Below are 19,320 nucleotides of genomic sequence, written 5' to 3'. Positions count from 1 at the left end.
AGCACCAAAGAATCTCAGTCTTTTTTCCTGAGAAGCAACAGTATGATGTCATCAGTGTTAGGATGTGATCAACTGCATGATCCTACTCCTGCTGAAGCCAGTGGAAAGATTTCAGTTGCCAACAGCAAGTCTCAGACCAACATTCAAGTCACACCCTGGAGCAGCATCGTGGTGGGAGGAACCAGATGATCAAATCCCAATTTGCAAAGCTGCCTTGCAGCGTGCAGCAAAAGCTCAGAACATCTCATGAAAGATGGGACGGACAGCAGCTCTAGACATAAATGACCCGGTTTTGCTAGTTGCATTTCTAAGAACAAATTCAAAGGGGTGACTTCTTACCCAGCTACCCCTTTGCAACCCCACAGATACTGTTTACTGCCCTGGTTGAATGCAGACAGAACGTGGCCATGCTGTTTCAGATGCCACAGTACTAGCCAGTCAGGCGTTTCCAAGAGCGATATGGTTTAAGGAAGTGTTACTTTTCAATCACTGCAACTATTAAGGGTATTTTAAAGACCAAGAGGCCGCTAACCTGCCACTCTATGGAAGTATGTGAAGCACAGTTAAGATGCATACTTCCAATTATGCCTGAGCTCAGAAGTTCATGAAGTCTACCCAGCCTTATGTCCATTCAGCCTAAAAATAATTTATAGCACTTCCAATTTTGGGCTCTCTCCAGGGTTTTTTTTGTTTTTTGTTATAATTTTTACCCAATAAATATCTTTGTGTTCATTGCCTATGTGGAGTGATACCGTTAAATGTGATACTTGGGCCCCTCGCATTTCAGACACCTGTAGATGTTCCAGGACTTAGGGATGTTTTGACATGAAACATTAATTAGAAAAAGAGCAGAAAACAAGTAGCTAGCTAATTGCACAATAATAAATATGTCTTATATTGCTGAATGATTGGATGTCTGCTTTGGATTTCACCAGTTGAGATAAAATTGATAGGGAAAAGTTCGCATCCTCTGTCAATTGATAGTTTGGCAAAGGAAATGACACACTTGTAAGTAGTCTCCTGTTCGTAGCTGTGACTGAGTCTTTTCAAACCCTTTACTCTTGCTTGCTGTATGCTCTTATGATTATTTCAGTACCCTGCACAAAAAAAGTCTTAATTTTAAATAGGATGAATATAAATGCAGCGGCAAAGATGTATATTTTGATAAGGCATACTTTGATGGTAGTGTTAAGAAGAGAATTACGAAGAGCAGCTGACGCCTCATGAAAATCTTAATAAGAGAAGTCTATTCGGAACAATTCTAGTTACTCTACTGTATTATTATATCATCTATTTCCTTATTCTTCTTCCCTCATTCATTTTTAGCAGGCATATTTGCAATAAGCCAGGATCATTGTTTCTTAAGAGCTCATCTGCTTCTGCTACTTAGCTCTCACATGAAAGCATAATCCTCTGCATACCCCATCACATTTAGTTTGACACTGTTACAATTTTTATGACTTCAGATGTAGAACTAGAGAGCAAAAGTGGACAATTCCTAAACACGCAGCCTAAACTGGCACCCTAGTTTCCTCTGTTCTGTACCAGGCATTACTAGCGACATGTAGAATACACTTAGCAAGATACTGAATGAAAATGCAACATTATAAAGTGCTTAAAATAGGTATGCGAGTGTTGCAGCTCCTCAGCTCACCTGTCACTAAGTCAAGCTGCACCATTTTTAGGGTCTGTGAAATCCCATTTCTCCTCTAGTAGAGGCTTTCATCGTATCCGATGTCTCGGCAAACCTCTTTTTCTTACCATTGACTCCTACTTAATCAAGCAACACACCTTGATTGGGTTCCCATCAGCCTCATGAGATTAACTATCCCTTGGAATTGAGGTGGTGAAACATGCTCCATAGACATTATTTGTACTGTCTGAAATAACTGAAGAAGAAGACAGGTTTTCTTTGTGGCCAGTGAAGCAGATTAAATGAACCCATACAAAAATAAATCTAGAGCAGTTCTGACCTAAATTTCAAACTGAACATGATTCTCTCTCTCTCCTTTTTAGAAGTTTGAGCTTCTCTCTCAGCCTTGACTATTCTTACTCCTTCTCTCACAGAAACTACTGACAGCCCTTTCCTTGTTACCAATATCATTCATTCAACCTAGCAACATCTTCTGCAAAAAATATGTTCTTTGAATCTCAAAAAGCTTTCTCAGAAGCAGCACATTCTGGAGAGGTCATTGACCATGTGGTTTGTCAACAAGAGCCTTTAAGAGAGCATGCTAAGCCTAAGTAGCGAGACACGTAACCATCCAGTTCACAATATGATAGCCCAAGAGACAACGAAGAGATTGTGAGAAGTGTGGAGGAAAAGTTATCTTGGACTATACTGTGGGAGCAGAAAAAGTTGAGTATATGGTGACTAAAGAGAAGACTGGCAGCAATTATAGGTGAAATTTAAATACTGAAAAGCTTTCTACCTACATTGAGCTACCGACCTTTTGAATTTTGTCCACTTTTAGGAAAAGACTGGGATATGGCTAGAACATGCAGGAGTCTCCTCCTTTCACACAGACGATCTGAACTCTGATATAGGCTGTGGCAGTAATATTTAGTGTGGTACTTCTGCTCTGTCCTCACAAGCTTTTTCCTGTGGAGGGACCTGCATAATACAGTCTGAGAACCTGTGCCCACTTGTGTTGGTAAACTATTTACAGACGTCTGGCTAAATGGTGTTCAGGATCAATAAAGTGTTGGTCTTTTTCACAGATCAGAGTACTGCTAGGCTTGATTCAGTACTGTTTTGGAGAACTCACTTTTTTTCCTCAGGCTTGTATACACCTTGCAAAATCCACGGTTGCTCCTGACTTCAGGAGAGTTCCATGTGAGGATGAGATCCTTCTACAGGATCTTCTTGCCGTTTCCATAGTGTCCAGAGTTGTCCTAGATGTTTTGTAAAAAATAGTAAGGAACATCAGTCATCCCTGGGCAACTTATGAAATTTTACAAACAACATATAGAGGAGTTAGCCAGCCATGTGAGCAAACACCAAGAACATCCTAGCTCCACGTCCCTAATATAAAACAGCATCAGATGTTATATTGCAATGTAGTAGGAGTTTACTGGCAAAATGAGAACGCCATTTCTGGGACTGGCCATAACAAGATGTTGACTAACACAGCAAAGTTGAGGTCACACCTGCATATATGTCACCAATGATTTGAAAATTATTTTTAAAAGTCCTGCTTCTCAGGTTCAAATCATCACTTTTCAGATATGAAAAAAAATCCTGTGCAATAGAATTATCACCAACACACACAACTTCCTTTCACCAGTGTACATTCATATGTTCTTTTGAGTAGATTTGCCTCCACGTTTTACTCAGTCTTACTGAAAGATAGTATCTTTAGGCTATTAATTCCAAGCCCTATTTCTAATTCCTAAAGTGGCTGCTATTTGGGGGCAAATGCCACCACTGAACCAAATGTGGTGAGAGGTTCTGCTTTGCTGAAGGGGCACGAAACAGTTCTTGCCATTCATTGTGGCTCTCAGGGTACTGCTGAGAAGCCCACCAACAACCGACCAGCCTCACTTCACACTCCAGTTAGTTGTTTTGCTCCCCAGCAAAGGAGAAGTAAAATTCACATCAGTAGCTTTAAAAAAGCAGGAGAAACACCACCACACCGTGGTGAAGAGAAAGGCTGTATTTCTATTAGTAAATTAAATGTCTCAGTGATGTTGCTGGGTGCTGAGGATGATGAGCATGGGGTGGCTTGTATCCGTGCTAATGAGCTTCCTTAGCCTTCCAAGGGGTACGTGGAGCACCTTAGTCACTGTGCAGCGACAGAGAGTTGTTTGCTAGGTGGCACTTGGCAGGCTGACACCAGGGAGCGGCTTTTTAGTGCAGATGTTTTCTTTCCAGGGGCTGGGTATGGTTCCTGGCAGAGTTTATTTCTGGAGTATAGACTTACCCTAAGCATGCTCTGTCTCTCCTCCCCTGCATGATGAAGGGTGCTCAGAGGACTTCTCCAGTACAACGAAAAAACTGGATGTTTTGCTGCAGAGGCAATGACCTCAAGCCAGCAGTGCCAAAGGAGAACTTTGAGAACACTAGAAGGAAAAACACTTGTAAAATTGCTGAGATAAGCCACAAATATGAGGCAGCCACAGAAGGAAAGCTTGTCTTGCAGTTCTATGGTACGCCATCAGCAACACCAGCCAAAGATGTTTCTGCTCACCCTATTGTCACATTTCATAGTCACTTGACTGAGTGTACTGATTTTGGCTGGGTCAGAGTTAACTTTCTTCACAGCAGCCTGCATGGGGCTATGTTTTGGGGTTTTGATGAAAACAGTGTTGATAATAACATGGGGATGTGTTAGCCATTGCTGAGCAGGGCTTACACAGAGTCAAGGCCTTCTCTGCTTCTCACGCTGCCCCGCCAGCAAGTGGGCTGGGGTTGGGTGAGAAATTTGGAGGGGACACGGCCGGGACAGCTGACCCCAACTGACCAAAGGGATATTCCATACCACAGGATGTTATGCTTAGCACTTTTCAGTCAGTGGTATAGGTCAAACGGCATTATTTCTGTTCCTCCTCTGGATTATTAACATAATAAACTAGCACAACAAGAACAACGTATTTCACAATCAGTCTGAAGGTTGCTTTTAACATACGAGTGCCAGGTCTCATCAAGTTCAAGTGCTCAAATGATCTCTGAAAGCAATTATGAAATCGTTACTTCCCCAGTGGACTCAAAATCGACTCATGAATTTGATTAGAGATTTTTTGGAAGCATTTTCCCCAGTTGTCAGCCTTGTCAGCCATTTTCTGTAATGCAATTTCTCAAAGCACAAATATATCTGTTTATTATGATTATGTGCAGTAAAACAAAGCTGTGTCAGGGATGAGTTCGTATTTATTTTTTTTATCTTCGTTTCAACAGAAAGGATCCAGTAGCATTTAGTGGTCTTCAGTCTGCCCCTAAGTGGTTAATTTACTGTTCAGAACAGGTTTTTATTACCCTTTCTTCCTTCCCTGCCTCACTGCACACATGCCATCTTTTTTATTTTTCTGCAACTTGATGCTTTTGGTTCCTTTCACTGTGTATTATCTGCTGCTGGCAGTAATCTTAGCTCTTCAACTGACAGCAAAATTATGAGGTACTCAGTACAAGATGACAATTTTCCTTCCCTCATTCTAATTCATTTGCGCCGCCATCAAGGAATCAGCATCATCTTTTCAACGCGTTAACAGCTCTCTGCTGATAGAAAGCATTAGCTCCCCATTCTTCAGCAAGAGGTCAAAAACGATTTTTGTTTTCTAACAACCCATTACATTTTGTGCTTTGGAAATTTCCATTGCTCTCCGATGTCAAATACCTAGGCCATTGCATCAGTTGGTATACAGGGGAAGAGAGGGTTTGCTATGAGATACCAAGTGACACAGGCAGCCAAGGGTCTTCCTTAGAGAGGACCATGGTTGACTACTGGCCTTGCCTGGTTCATTACATGCCCTTTTTTTTTTTGCCTACTCTTAAGAAAGCCTCTTTGTTTCAGTGTGCACACAGAGGCCCCTGGCATCATCTTACTGGCTTTAAAAAAGTGATAGCTGAATGTTGCTGTAGGCTTTTTTAAGCGCAAAAGGATCTGGTTTGACACGTCACCAGCCAAATCTACATAAAATTGTAGCAGAGACAAGACCTGCCTAGCTTGATGCAAATAGTAAAGGTCACCTCTGTAACTTCCACAAGGTGTTCACAATGACTTGATAAACCATCATGGCCAGTAAAAAAATATAACACATTATGTACCTCAACGGGAAAAAATATGTACCTGCACTGTTTCTGTATACACGGCATGGCTTTATTCAGTTTTCTGTACAGATGAGCTTATTTGGGTAGACAAGTGAGTTCCCTTATCCCCAGGTAGCTTCATAACAGAAAACTTTGGTCAGTGTTACACATGCTCATTGATATTCAGTGAAAAGAAGCCTAAAATCTTTGTTAGACAACTTCCATTAAATTCTTTGGTGAGCACAGTTTTCTTTCTGATGGGTGTACAGGCAGATTACAAATATGACCTTAAATATGCCTGGCGGCAGACGGAGGGGTCTGTGAGGAACGAGGGGCTGCACTGGCCCCACCGAGGTCCCCAGGAGCTGGAGCAGAGCCAGGCTGACCAGCTCAATTCAGGGCAGCGTGAAGTTGGCAGTGCTACCCCTTGTGCTGCAAGCAGACAGATGGTCCTGGGCTTTTCCCACCTCTCTTTCAACTGCAGCACATTTAAATATAAAGGGTAAAACTTGCAATACTTCAAAACCAAGATATGGAGAATGAGAGCTGGAAACAACCTTTTTAAAAATATCCCTAACAGTGAGTATGCAGAGCAATATGCATACTGCAATACTTGTAGATAGGGCTGGAAGGAAGCAGAGGTGTCAAACTGTGGTTTTGGGTGAAAATAGAAGTTGAAGAACTAATTCAGCATTCACTTCAGCACAGTCAGGGCCCTGGCAGAGAAACCAGCAGGACTCCTGGGTTCTGCAGCAGCGATAGCAGGACACCTGAAGGACAGGGTTTGGAGAAGAGAAACCTGTTTGTTTGGGGGAGAGGTGGGTGTCAGAAAAAACCCCCAGTATTTTGAAAATGTTGAGGAGTTCCATCTTTCTTCTACCCCAGCTGCAAACAGAGGAGCCACAATTGCCATCGTGGCTTCATCCCTCTCCCCATGGAGTGTTGTGGGGCTCTCCAGGGGCGTATGGGCACCTCCTGCGTTCCTTGGCTGGGTAGGAACAGCCTGACATAAACCGGGCTGGCTGCTGTGCGGCCCTTTCCAAGGGCAGTCTTGTAGGCAGGTTTCCCAGCAAGCCAGGAGCTCTGTGAACCTTTAGTTTATTGCTGCTGCCCTGGGAGTAGCTGTATCTATTTTCAGTTTTGCATCAGATGACATCTGAAATTAACGTTCTTTAATAAGCAGCAAAATATGTATTGTCAGCATCTCAGGGTGAACACAGCTACAATTAGAGCTTTGGCAGAGCTTATTTACACTTTACCTGTGGATTAAGAATGCTCTTCAGATTTTGTCCCATGGCTGTCCTGGATTGATTGTTTTATTTAGCCATGATTCAACAAAAAGGGGGGAAAAACTGCCGCAAACACAAAGACTTCACTCCTCCTCACTCTTCCCAGTTGCACACACCCAATCGACTCATTTCCTTTCTCAGCAAAGGAATTAGGCCCCTGTGATGCCATATTTCCAAAACAAGGTTGTTCAGCCACAAAACCTTAGCCTCTATGTTGGGGAAATTGTGCCAGACGTCCTCGCCGCACACAGAAAGGGGACCAGCCCCGGCACTAGCACACAACGTACACCAGTTAGTTTGGGGAGACGCAATACGTGCCAATGTATTTAATGCAACACGCTCCAGAGCACCGAGTGCCAAAGCTGCTGAGCTGCGAGGCAGCAGGAGCTGCTCACCCCGCCAAGCGCGGACGCTGCGGCCAGAGAGGGGCAGAGGGAAGCAGCGGGGGGTGGAAGCTACCTGGTGAAGTCGTTTTGAATTGCCTATAACATTTACACAAAGCAATCCCTCCTGAAGCAACTCTCTGCTTCACCACACTTAGGAGCCTCCTTGCTTTTTTCCAAGGGCGTTAGATGATCGTTTTCTTCTCATTCCCTTGGAAGACCCACCTAGTTTTTGCTAATTCCCTTGCTGAAGTGCAGATTCACTCTCCTCAGAGACCCTCCACAGATGTAATGTTTACTGTCTAACGATGATTTCCCCGTGAAATAGGCTTGGTTTGAAAGAGCAAGTGTTCTCTCGAGCTGCCAACTCCAGCAGCTGAGCTGGATTTCTTCCATCTTAGGCATCAACACTACTAATCAAAGGTCCTACTGACAAGCTCCTGACCCTGGCTGCGCCTGCGTGACCATGTGGCCATCAGTTGACACTGTCAGTGACAGCTTGCTGGCTCCGGTGGCTCTGGTACTGTCACGGGGCGGGGGGGGGAATGCACTGCAATGAACTGCCAGCAGAGCTGGTGGCTGTGCATGCTGCAGAAGGCAGCTAACAGGCATGAGAAGCGCTGAGGACAAGCTGACTAAGGTCAGGAGATACCTACCTGGGTAAAAATGCACTGTCTTTAGTCAATTTTCAGAGTGTGGATGCACTAGGAAACTATTTTGCTGTGGTCTGGACAGAAAGAGTTTTCTCCTCTTCCCAGTTTTTTCCAACCCTGGAAAGAATCCCTGTAGGGAGACAAAAATGCTTCCCTTTCCCTCCAGAAAGCGATATGACACCATGGAGCATAAATCCATGCATATTCACACAACAATCTTGCTCACAGGGAAAAAAATATAGCAGAACTTAAAGAGACAATTCAGAATATAACTACATTACACGTGCCGCATAACTTGTGTGTTTCCTCTTTGGCAAATCAGTGCTATTCTCTCCCACTAGCACTCGGCGTGAGCTCTTGAATGCAGAACGGCTACTCGGAGCAATTGAAGTTTCAGCCGGGGAGCCCAGAGGGATTTCAGTGTCCATTAGCTGTGGTGAAAGGGAAAAATGTCTTTGTTGTATTTCAACTGGACTATTAGTGCTCTGATAGGATTTCTGAAGGCAAAAATGCTGTTTATACAGCATCAGTTGGAAAGAAGGTGTTTCAATATTAAAGCATTGTTGGAAAATCTGGCTATTTATCAGATTTTTAAATGGTGCCAAGATTTTTGAAATCCTGGCTTTCCCATTTCATTTTTTCTCACTTTTTTTTCTTCTGTCACTTGTTATTCAGAAGTGTTAACTGTTTCTGGATGTGACTCTAGAGCTTTCTCTTTTTTGCTGATCTTTTTCACACCTGTGTTAAACAGACACAACTTTTTAATCTATCTCATAAAAACCGAAATATAGCAGAAAAAAATAATGGAATTGAGTTTTGATTTAATCCATTAGCTATGCAGGTGCAGCTGTGTATCTAATACTACAAAGCATGCATGTGATCTCCTCACAAGATGAAAGGAGAAGACTTTGCAGTTGAGGTTTATGCTCTTCCCTCGCACTTACTGCCTTTTAATTTTCTGTTTCCCTTACTGCCATTGCTCCCGGCAGAGCCGTAAACTTTGCTGCAGCTCTGTTTGAGAATAACACACCAGGCATTAGTTCTTCTTGTGAGTAAGGATTGACACCTTGTGGCCAGAAAGTGCTAAAGAAAAAATAATCCTATGACATTTTGAAACATCTGGCCATTCCCTATGGGGCAAAGTTTTCTTTAACCATCATTTATTTACCTTTTTAAAGAGTCACAGAAATATCAGCCTAGGTATGGTTTTGTGCTCTTTCCTGTATGTTTTCTTATGGTTAAGAATGATTAAACTTCACATCTTCCAGGGAGAGAAAATACCTTTGGAGGCTTTGCTCCTCTAGCAGACAGGCAGGGGTTTCCTGCTCCAGCCAGACTATCCTTTACAGAGAGGGTAGCTCAAGAATCATCACACTGGGAGGCTTCGCTACCAGTCCTTTGCTGGAATTTCAGGAACAGTTTTTCTTCACTGGAAGCATTTGCAAGACCTAGGTGAGCACAAATAGTGTCATCTCACAGTGGAAACTGCTGAGACCCTAGCCATGGGTCCCCATCCCCTCATCAGCCTGTTTCAGGACAGACCTCAGCCTAGGGAGCAGAAGAAATGCGTGAGGCGGCCATCATAATCTGGCCACAAGATGAGTTATGGCTACTTCAGGATGATGTTTCTGCTTCCGCAATAAACTGTCCACATAAACTTTAAGATTCTCTTGCAACCTCTGTTTCTTAATTGTTGTATTTGCAAAAAAACAGGACTATGAAAATCTTTGTATCTCAAGGAAGTGGAAGAAGGTTGAAGCACTCCTCACTCCAACCCAGCATTTCCTTCTATGTGGAGATTTCTTTTTATTGCTGAAATTACATTAACTCCTAGGAATTCAGTGTGCTGGGGTTTTTACTAACAAAATACTCAAAGGGTAATTAGACATCGCCTCATCATCACTGTCTACATAGTGGACAAGAAGTGTCAGCTAGGCAAAACATGTTAAAGGCAGGAATGTGACCTGGGAAAGCAAGACAATAGAGTGAAAAGGGGGGAAAAAAACAGACATTCCTGCTGATCCGCTGCATTTAGGAAATGTCAGATGAGAATTTGTACATCAGCAAGGTTAAGGTGAATTTTGAGCAGAGGTGTCAGAGAGGGTATGTCTAATGTCTTCAGATTTTGACTGAAAGCTTTTCTCAAGAATGGAAGACAGTGAGGAAGAAAATGCGTAACATCTTCCTGCTCTTGAAAAGTTCACTAGGCTAGTTCAGAGGCTGGCAATGAAAGTGTTGCCTAACTCAAGGACAGTCTGTTTTGCTAGTGCAGATTGCACAGCTCCTCCCAAAGTGTAACAGTCACCTCTTGAAGATACCTGAATAAAACATTCACTCAGTTTTTCATTTCACCTTTACAGTGGTGCAAATGGCCATTTGCCCATGGTGACAATGTCAAAGACACTTTAATTGTACAACAAACTGAAGTCAGAGTGATACAGATTCCCATCTCTGTTGCTCTAAGGGCTGTAAGATCATTTGTGTGCAAACCTTTATGAAATTAAGAGCTGACAGACTCATCCAAACTTCTTTTCTAAGTGAAGAGCAATGCCTGTTCTGAACTTCCCGGTTTGGGAGAATTTGCTTCATGTGAACATTTAGCTTGTGCAGGAGCCCTCCTGGACATCACCTGTTCTCCCAGTATACACCAACCACGTTCCAGGTTGGTAGCAATAACAACTCTGCCTGCAGATCTTGTGTGCATTCCTTTGTATGTCATTCTCTTTGTTTTCTCTATTAGGTGATGGTAGCTCTTTCTCCACTCACCTATCGCATCAACCAAGTCATCCCTCCTGGCTGGAGCTACATCTGCTCAGGAGCCATTTAACATTTTGGAGCCTCTGATAAAGGCTGACCCCAGCACTAGGCTATTCAGCTGCAACGGACTGAAGGTTGCCAACGCTGTACGAGAGGGGTCATGCTTTCACATACACCAAATCCCATGTCAATGTAAATTTGTGGGGCTTGCACGCACAACCGTTATTTCTGTCAATCCCTCCAGAAGGTGTCAGATGGATTGACTCAACGCTGAACAGCAGAAGGCACCCGAGGCTGTGCCACCGCGCTCCATAGGAGAGGTGTCACACAGGGTTATGCTCCAAAAGGCGGTTAAAGGATGAAACGCCTCTTGATGACCAGCCCAGGGAAAACATACTGATGTGGAGCTTGGGTATAATTTTGTTTGTGGCCAAACCTGAAGGGGGAGGAACCCTAGCAGTTCAGAAAATGAGTCTAGGACAAGAACCAGGAATTGTTAGTTTTCAGACCGAAAATCTGGGGGCCTGACTTTATTTAACATAGACAGAGGATCTTAGGTACTTCGCACTGCTTTTGTAGCTTAATCCTTGGAAACCTTTCAAAGCTCAGCTGGAGATGGCCCTGAGAAACCCAATTTGATTCTGAAGCTGTCCCCGTTTTAAGCATGGAGGTGGACCAGGTGACCTCCAGAAGCCCCTTCCAACCTCAGTTTTTCTATCATTCTTGAAGTTACAGTTATCCCAGAAGGCTGTGTGACATATCAAACCAAGCCTCAGATTAGAAAGCTTTCAGCAAAGCCATGGTCACGGCCTTCACTTTGAATAGAAGCTCAGGGCTAACTCACAGTTTATTTACATCGTGATGTAAATACTACATCACCACTGGAGATACAGGATGCCTCCTTTTCAGTTTTATTACAAATATCTGGGATATAAATTTCAAGTTTCAGCTTTTGAAGCCTGGAAGTTTCAGAATTTCAGAAGAAAATTAATGTACCTATGGTCTATGGGATTGCGGAAAAGTATTTTTGAAACATGACTGTACAGACTTAATGATTTTTTGTATTTTCTAGAAGATAACTGATGCATCTTCACAGCCATGCACTGACTCGAAGTCTTTGATTCTCTGCAATAGCCCCTGGAATAAGACTAAAAGATTCTTTTTAGAGTCATTTGTTTTGGAGAAGAAGCAATGCCCAGAAATGTTTCATCAGGCGTGCTTTTCTCAGACAGTCAGTAAGTAAAAGCATCTGAGTCATGAACAAGCAGAGGGGAAGTTTTCTATCAGACTACAGAATAATTTGAACTTATTTCTGCCCCGGCAGATCTCTTGTGCAACCTCAGTTTGAAAACACAATAGGTTAGAATACAATTTTACACTTTTCTTTGGCTTTGAATCATGCTGCTAGGGTCCCTATCAGCTTTACAAAGTCAGAAATCACGCAGGCAAATGATTGCCCTGGGTCTCTAAATAATATTAGCCGCAACTGATGTGGATTCTTTGTTTACATGCATTCCAAGAGGTGAACTGCACCTTCTGACAGGCTTATTAAAAGAGACAATTTACCTTAAGGGGTATTGGAAAAAAAATAATAAATCATCTTTAAAAATCTTATTAGTAGTCTATGTGCTACCTCTTTTTCTGGTTTAAGGTAACCAGATATGTTACAGTTATATGAGATATCTAACCATTCCTTATTCTATGGGATATTATTAAAACTTATTGAAGCATAGTAATAATCACTTTTATATAAATATGAAATCAGAGTCCTAAGAAAATAATTTACTTACAGAAAATCAATTATGAAGACTGAAAAACAAACAGAGTTCCTTTGTGATATGGGGCTATATACCAAGGTACTGGCAAAAACATCACTATACAAAAGGACATGAAGTTCCATCCCTGTATAGTCCTTGTGAAGCTCCTGGAGTGCTATGTTTGGTACTGGAGAGACAATTGTCAAGAACTAATTTCAAAGAGAAGGATGCAGAATACTAAAAAAATAGTCAGGGCTATGGAAAATAGCAATGTGTTGACAATCTACACACATTTAAAAAGAATAAGAAGAAAAGACAAAAAAATGTTTAGGAGAATACTGAGTAGAGCTAAAACCAGGAAGCATGAGATGAAACCAAGAAAAGAGGTGATTAAAAGGCATATGAGAAATGACACTTCAAATGAGTAAATAAGGGAGCAGGCTTCAAAGGAAAAGACAGAAAGCAGCTCAGTAAATTTGGGAATGGTTATCACTTAAAAAGCATGCTTATTCTTGATTAAGAGGCTTTTATAGTGAAACCTACTTATCTAATTAAAGCATAGCTGCAATATCATTGTAATAAAGTGTTCAGAAGGTTCTATAATAGTCACAAATCTGCTGTGTACTTTTTGGTGTTTTGCTTGGGTGCAGCAAGCAAGGGTGTCGGGAGGAGGTGGGTAGGTTGACGAGTATCAGGGAGAGCAAGAGAGAGAGAGACTGCTGGAATCGCACCCTGCCTTCCCTGGGACAGGCCCAACAGGCAGACAGGACACATGAAACAGAGGATTCCCTATCCTCTCTCTAATCACAGTGACTTAAGGGATAGGGGACAATGGCTACAAGTTCCTGCCCGGCGCAGCGGGCGCATCTCCTCTGTGACTACCCCACATTCCCAGGTGCCCTGGCATAATAGGTATGAAGTTCTGCAAGAGGAACTGAACAGTAATGAGGACGATGGTTTGTCTAGCTTGGAGGTGTTGCTGAGGTTAATTCAGCTTATGCTCTGCATCAACACTGCTTCCATGAAGAAAAAAAGATGGGTCATTGTCACAGGAGACTCCCTTCTGAAGGGAACAGAAGGCCCAATATGCAGACTGGACCCACTTCTTAGGGCAGTCTGCTGCCTCCCTGAGGCCCAGGTTAAAAGCATGAAGAGGATGCTTCCTAGCCTGGTACGGCCCTCAGATCATCATTCATTATTGATTTTTCAGATAGGCAGCGATGAAATTGCAGCAAGAAGTCCAAGGGCAATCAAGAGAGACTTCAGGGCCTTGGGATGACTGGTTAAGGGATCAGGAACACAAGTAGCCTAGCTACTTCCAGCTGCAGGGAATGATGAGGGAAGAAACAGGAAAAGGCAGCAGATCAATACCTGGCTCCAAGCCTGCTGTCACCAGCAGAATTTTTGGTCTTTTGATCATGGGTTGGTTTACATGACCCCAGGCCTGCTGGCAACAGATGGGGTACACCTGTCTCAAAGGGCTAAAGGATCTTTGCACAGGAGTTAGCAGGGCTTGTTGAAAGACCTTTAAACTAGATTTGAAGAGGGAGAGGGGTAAAACCAGGTTTGTGAGAGATAAGCCTGGGGGCAGCACACCAATGTTTGAAGGACAGTGTGCTAGCAAGATCCTTTTGTCTGCCGTCTCAGTGGAGGTAGGGAATGGAGGTCCATGCGGCAGCAAAGACGCAAGGGTTATTGATGTGTTAGAAACCACTGAAGTGCCTGAGGACAGTCATGTAGGAATTAGGGCTTCTCCCCCCAAAAAAGTGGCAGGATCGATAGCCCAAGTGAAGTGCACCTACACCATGCATGCAGCATGGGCAACAAACAGAAGGAGCTGGAAGCCATTGTGCAGCTGGAAAAGTATGACAGAGTTGCAATCACAGAAATATGGTGGGATGACTCGTACAACTGGAGGGCTGCAGTGGATGGCTATAAGCTCTTCAGAAGGGATAGGCAAGGAAGGGCAGGCGGTGGGTAGCTCTGTACGTTAGGGAGGGTATTGATTGTCTAGAGCTTAGTGATTGTGACAATGGGGTTGAGTGTTTATGGGTAAGAATTGGGAGGAAGGCCAACAAGGCAGATACCATGGTGGGGGTCTGTTACGGATCACTCAACCAGGAAGGAGAGACAGATGAAATATTCTATAAGCAGCTGGGAGAAGTCTCGCAATCACTAGCCCTTGTTCTCCTGGGGGACTTGAAGTTCCCAGATGCCTGCTGAAAATACAGCACAGCAGAGAGGAAACAGTCCAGGACGTTCCCGGGGTGTGTGGCAGATAACTTCCTGACACAGCTGCTGAGGGAGCCAGCTAGGGAAGGCTGGACCTATTGTTTGTGAACAGAGAAGGACTTGTGGGTGATGTGATAGTTGGAGGCTGTCTTGGGCACAGCGATCATGAAATGAGTTTTTGATTCTTGGAGAAGTAAGGAGCAGGGGCAGCAGAACTGCTGCCTTGGACTTCCTGAGGGCAGACTTTGGCCTGTTTAGAGGCCAGGTTGACAGAGTCCCTTGGGACGCAGCCCTGAAGGGTGAAGGAGTCCAGGAAGGCTGGACATTCTTCAAGAAGGAAATCTTAAAGGCGCAGGAACAGGCTGTCCCCATGTGCCAAAAGACGAGCTGGCAGGAAAGAAGACCGGCCTGGCTGAACAGAGAGCTTTGCCTGGAACTCAGGAAAAAAAGGAGAGTTTATGACCTTTGGAAGAAGGGGTAAGCAATTCAGGAGGACCATAGGGGTGTCATGAGGTTATGCAGGGAGAAAATTAGAAGGACCAAAGCCCGACTAGAACTTAATCTGGCTACTGCCATAAAAGACAATTAAAAAATGCTTCTGTAAGTACATTAGCAACAGAAGAAGGGCTAAGGAGAATCTCCATCCTTTATTGGATGTGGAGGGAAACATAGTGACAAAGGCTGAGGAAAAGGCTGAGGTACTTAATGCCTTCCTTGCCTGAGTCTTAAATAGCAAGACCAGTTGTTCTCCGGGTACCCAGCCCCCTGAGCTGGAACAGGGACAGGGAGCAGAATGAAGCCCCCTTAATCCAAGAGGAAATAGTGACCTGCTACACCACTTAGACACATACAAGTCTATGGGGCCAGATGGGATCCACTCAAGGGTACTGAGGCAGCTGGGGAAGTGCTCACCAAGCCACTTTCCATCACTTATCAGCAGTCCTGGCTAACTGTGGAGGTCCCAGTTGGCTGGAAGTTAGCAAATGTGGCACCCATCTACAAGAAGGGCTGGAAGAAGGATCCAGGAAACTACAGGCCTGTCAGTCTGACTTTGGTGCTGGGGAAGGTTATGGAGCATCTCATCTTGACTGCCATCACGCGGCACGTTCAGGACAGCCAGGTAATCAGGCCCAATCAGCCTAAACTTATGAAAGGCAGGTCCTGCTTGACCACCCTGATCTTCTTCTGTAACAAGGTGACCCACTTAGTGGATGAGGGAAAGGCTGTGGATGTTGTCTATCTCAGCTTTACTAAAGCCTTTGACACCATTTTGCACAGGATTCTCATGGAGAAACTGGCTGCTCATGGCTTGGATGGGCATGCTGTTTGCTGGGTAAAAACTGGGTGGATGGCCGGGCCCAAAGAGTTGTGGTGAGTGGAGATAAAGCCAGTTGGCGGCTAATCACAACTGGTATTCCCCAGGGCTCAGTATTGGGGCCAGTCTTGTTCAATATCTTTATTGATGATCTGGATGACGGGATCGAGTATACCTCCAGTAAGTTTGCAAATGACACCGAGTGGGAGTGTTGATCTGCTTGAGGGTAGGAGGGCTCTGCAGAGGGATCTGGACAGGCTGGATTGATGGGCCAAGGTCAATTGTATGAGGTTTAATAAGGTCAAGTGCCAGGTCTTGCACTTCAGTCACAACAACTCCATGCAACGCTACAAGCTTGGGGAGGAGTGACTGGAGAGCTGCCCAGCGGAAAAGGACCTGGGGGTGTTGGTCCACAGTCGGCTGAATATGAGCCAGCAGTGTGCCCAAGAGGTCAAGAAGGCCAACAGCGTCCCGGCCTGTATCAGAAATAGTGTGGCCAGCAGGAGTAGGGAAGTGATCGTGCCCCTGTACTTGGCACTGGTGAGGCCAACACCTCGAATACTGTGTTCAGTTTTGGGCCTGTTTTGACAACTGGTCTTGTAGACCAGTTTTGGTCTACAAGAAAGACATTGAGGTGCTGGAGCATGTCCAGAGAAGGGCAACAAAGCTGGTGAAGGGTCCAGAGCACAAGTCTTATGAGGAGTGGCTGAGGGAACTGGAGTTGTTTAGCCTGGAGAAGAGGAGGCTGAGGGGAGACCTTATCGCTCTCTACAACTACCTGAAAGGGGGTTGTAGCGAGGTAGATGTCGGTTTCTTCTTCCAGGTAACAAGTGATAGGACAAGAGGGAATGGCCTCAAGTTGCATCAGGGGAGGTTTAGATTGGATATTAGGAAAAATTTCTTCACTGATGGGGATATCAAGCATTGGAACAGGCTGCCCAGGGAGGTGGTGGAGTCGCCATCTCTGGAGGTATTTAAAAGAATCGTAGATGTGGTGCTGAGGGACATGGTTAGGTTTACAGTTGGACTTGATGGTCTTTAAGGTCTTTTCCAACTCAAACAATTCTATGATTCTATGATCTTTTCAAGGAGGAAGACTATGGTAAAGTCATGCTGGGAGCTTCCATATGAGCTCCACTCTCCCAGCAGCTCCCATATTAGGCATCCTTTGGAGAAACACAATCCTGTCCACCCTGAGTTATCCATCTGAAAGGATGTACTGTTGGTTTAGCTCTCACACCTGTGAAAGTCTGGATAGCCTGAAAGCCTGGCTTAAACAAGCAAGCTTTACTGCACCAGGTAGCTGTCTGCAAGTGAAAACAAAGACTTTTAAGAAAAGATTAAGGAAACAACAGAACTGTGCCTTGAGTACAATATTTATTTTTTGACCCATAAGTGGTGGCTGTATTTTCAATGTTTGACGGGAATATGCTAAGATAAATATTTCAAGAGGTATAACTGCTATCTCTCCTGTTATTCTGGGCCAGCAATCTATTCTGAAAGCTTTTTTGTCAGTGGTGAGATTCCTGCAGTGTTTCTGACTCAAATCTATGTATGCAAGTGGGAAGCATTGGATTCTTTCTAAATCCTAAATGCTTGATTCTTTGTGGCAGGTCCTGTAGGATAGTTGAGCATAGAACAAGAAAGCTATCATAGTTAACTAAAAAACCTTCCTCCTGTAAAACGGTGTGTCAAGTTTATTGGTAGCATAATCCAAATGCTTGCTAATCTCTGAAATTGTGTCTAAAAATATTTAGTAAATACATGATCATCCAGTTGAGATTTCTAGAATGATTAATCCAATTAATTTTAGAGGAAATTGCCCACAGGCTAATAAGTAAAATGCAAGGAAAAAATTAATTAGATTACATACTGAACTTTAAATAATTAAAAAGAAAATTTTGTGTCCCCAAACACAAAATTTATGCATGATCCCTTTTGTCTTCCTTTTTAAAGAGTATATGAAATTTCCACCATGCTTTAAATTAGGGTGAAGAAGCCTATCATCCCATCTCCCAATTTTTATCATAGAATCATACAATAGTTTGGGCTGGAAGGGATCTTTAAAGGTCATCTAGTCCAACCCCTCTGCAATCAGCAGGGACATCTTCAACTATATCAGGTTGCTCAGAGCCCCATCCAATCTGACCTGGAATGTTTCCAGGGATGGGGCATCTACCACCTCCCTGGGCAACGTGCTCTGGTGTTTCACCACCCTCACTGGGAAAAATTTATTCCTTAGATCTAGTCTAAATCTACGCTCTTTCATTTTAAAACCATTACTCCTTGTCCTATTGCAACAGGCCCTACTAAAAAGTCTGTCTCCATCTTTCTCAGAAGCCCCTTTAAGTACTGGAGGGCTGCAATCAGGTCTCCCCAGAGCCTTCTCTTCTCCAGGCTGAACAAGCCCAACTCTCTCAGCCTGTCCTCACAGGAGAGATGTTCCATCCATCGGATCATTTTGGTGAACCTCCTCTGGACCCTCTCCAATAGGTCCCTGTCTTTCCTGTGCTGAGGGCTCCAGAGCTGGATGCAGTACTGCAGTTGGGGTTTCACCGGAGTGGAGCGGATCAGAGGGGCAGAAGCACCTCCCTTGACCTGCTGGCCACACTTCTTTTGTCCTTCTACTGAATAAAGAGTTGCAAGAGGCAAAGTTGAAAGCTTATTTTCCACATACTTTTTAAAATACACAGTGAGGCTGTGGCCCCACTGAAACGTGCAGCTGGAGAAGAGCACGAGTGGGAGGTAGAAGCTGCAGCTGGAAGCAACTTCTCCAGTGTCATGTGCTGGCCTGGCCAAGGCTCCTTTGGCCCCAGAGCAAAATGATCATTTAAGACTATGTGTAGAAAAGGGTGCCGTTCTGATCACCCTTTGCCTTACGAGAAGCTCTGGAAGGGACTACCTGTTCTAATAGCAGCCTGGATAGTCCACTGACACTGTTATTCTGGAGAAATTATTGATGCCACAGTCATCTAAGACCCTTAATCCCAGGCTTGTCACAGCTGTATACCACTCTTTACAGGTTTCAGTTGGTTCTCGGGTGGGGGCTGGACTAACTCTTTTCAACCTGAACTCTTCAGAAGGTTAACTGCCATAGTGGCTTCCAGAAACAGTTGCAGAGCAATAGCAATCTCCAGCCCACTGACAATTGTTAAAGCCACCATTTCACCAGCTGGCAGATCAACTCA

This window comes from Phaethon aethereus (assembly GCF_964289735.1).
Source record: "Phaethon aethereus genome assembly, chromosome: 2".
NCBI classification, from domain to species: Eukaryota; Metazoa; Chordata; class Aves; order Phaethontiformes; family Phaethontidae; genus Phaethon; species Phaethon aethereus.
Note: the sequence above shows the minus strand (reverse complement) of the source record.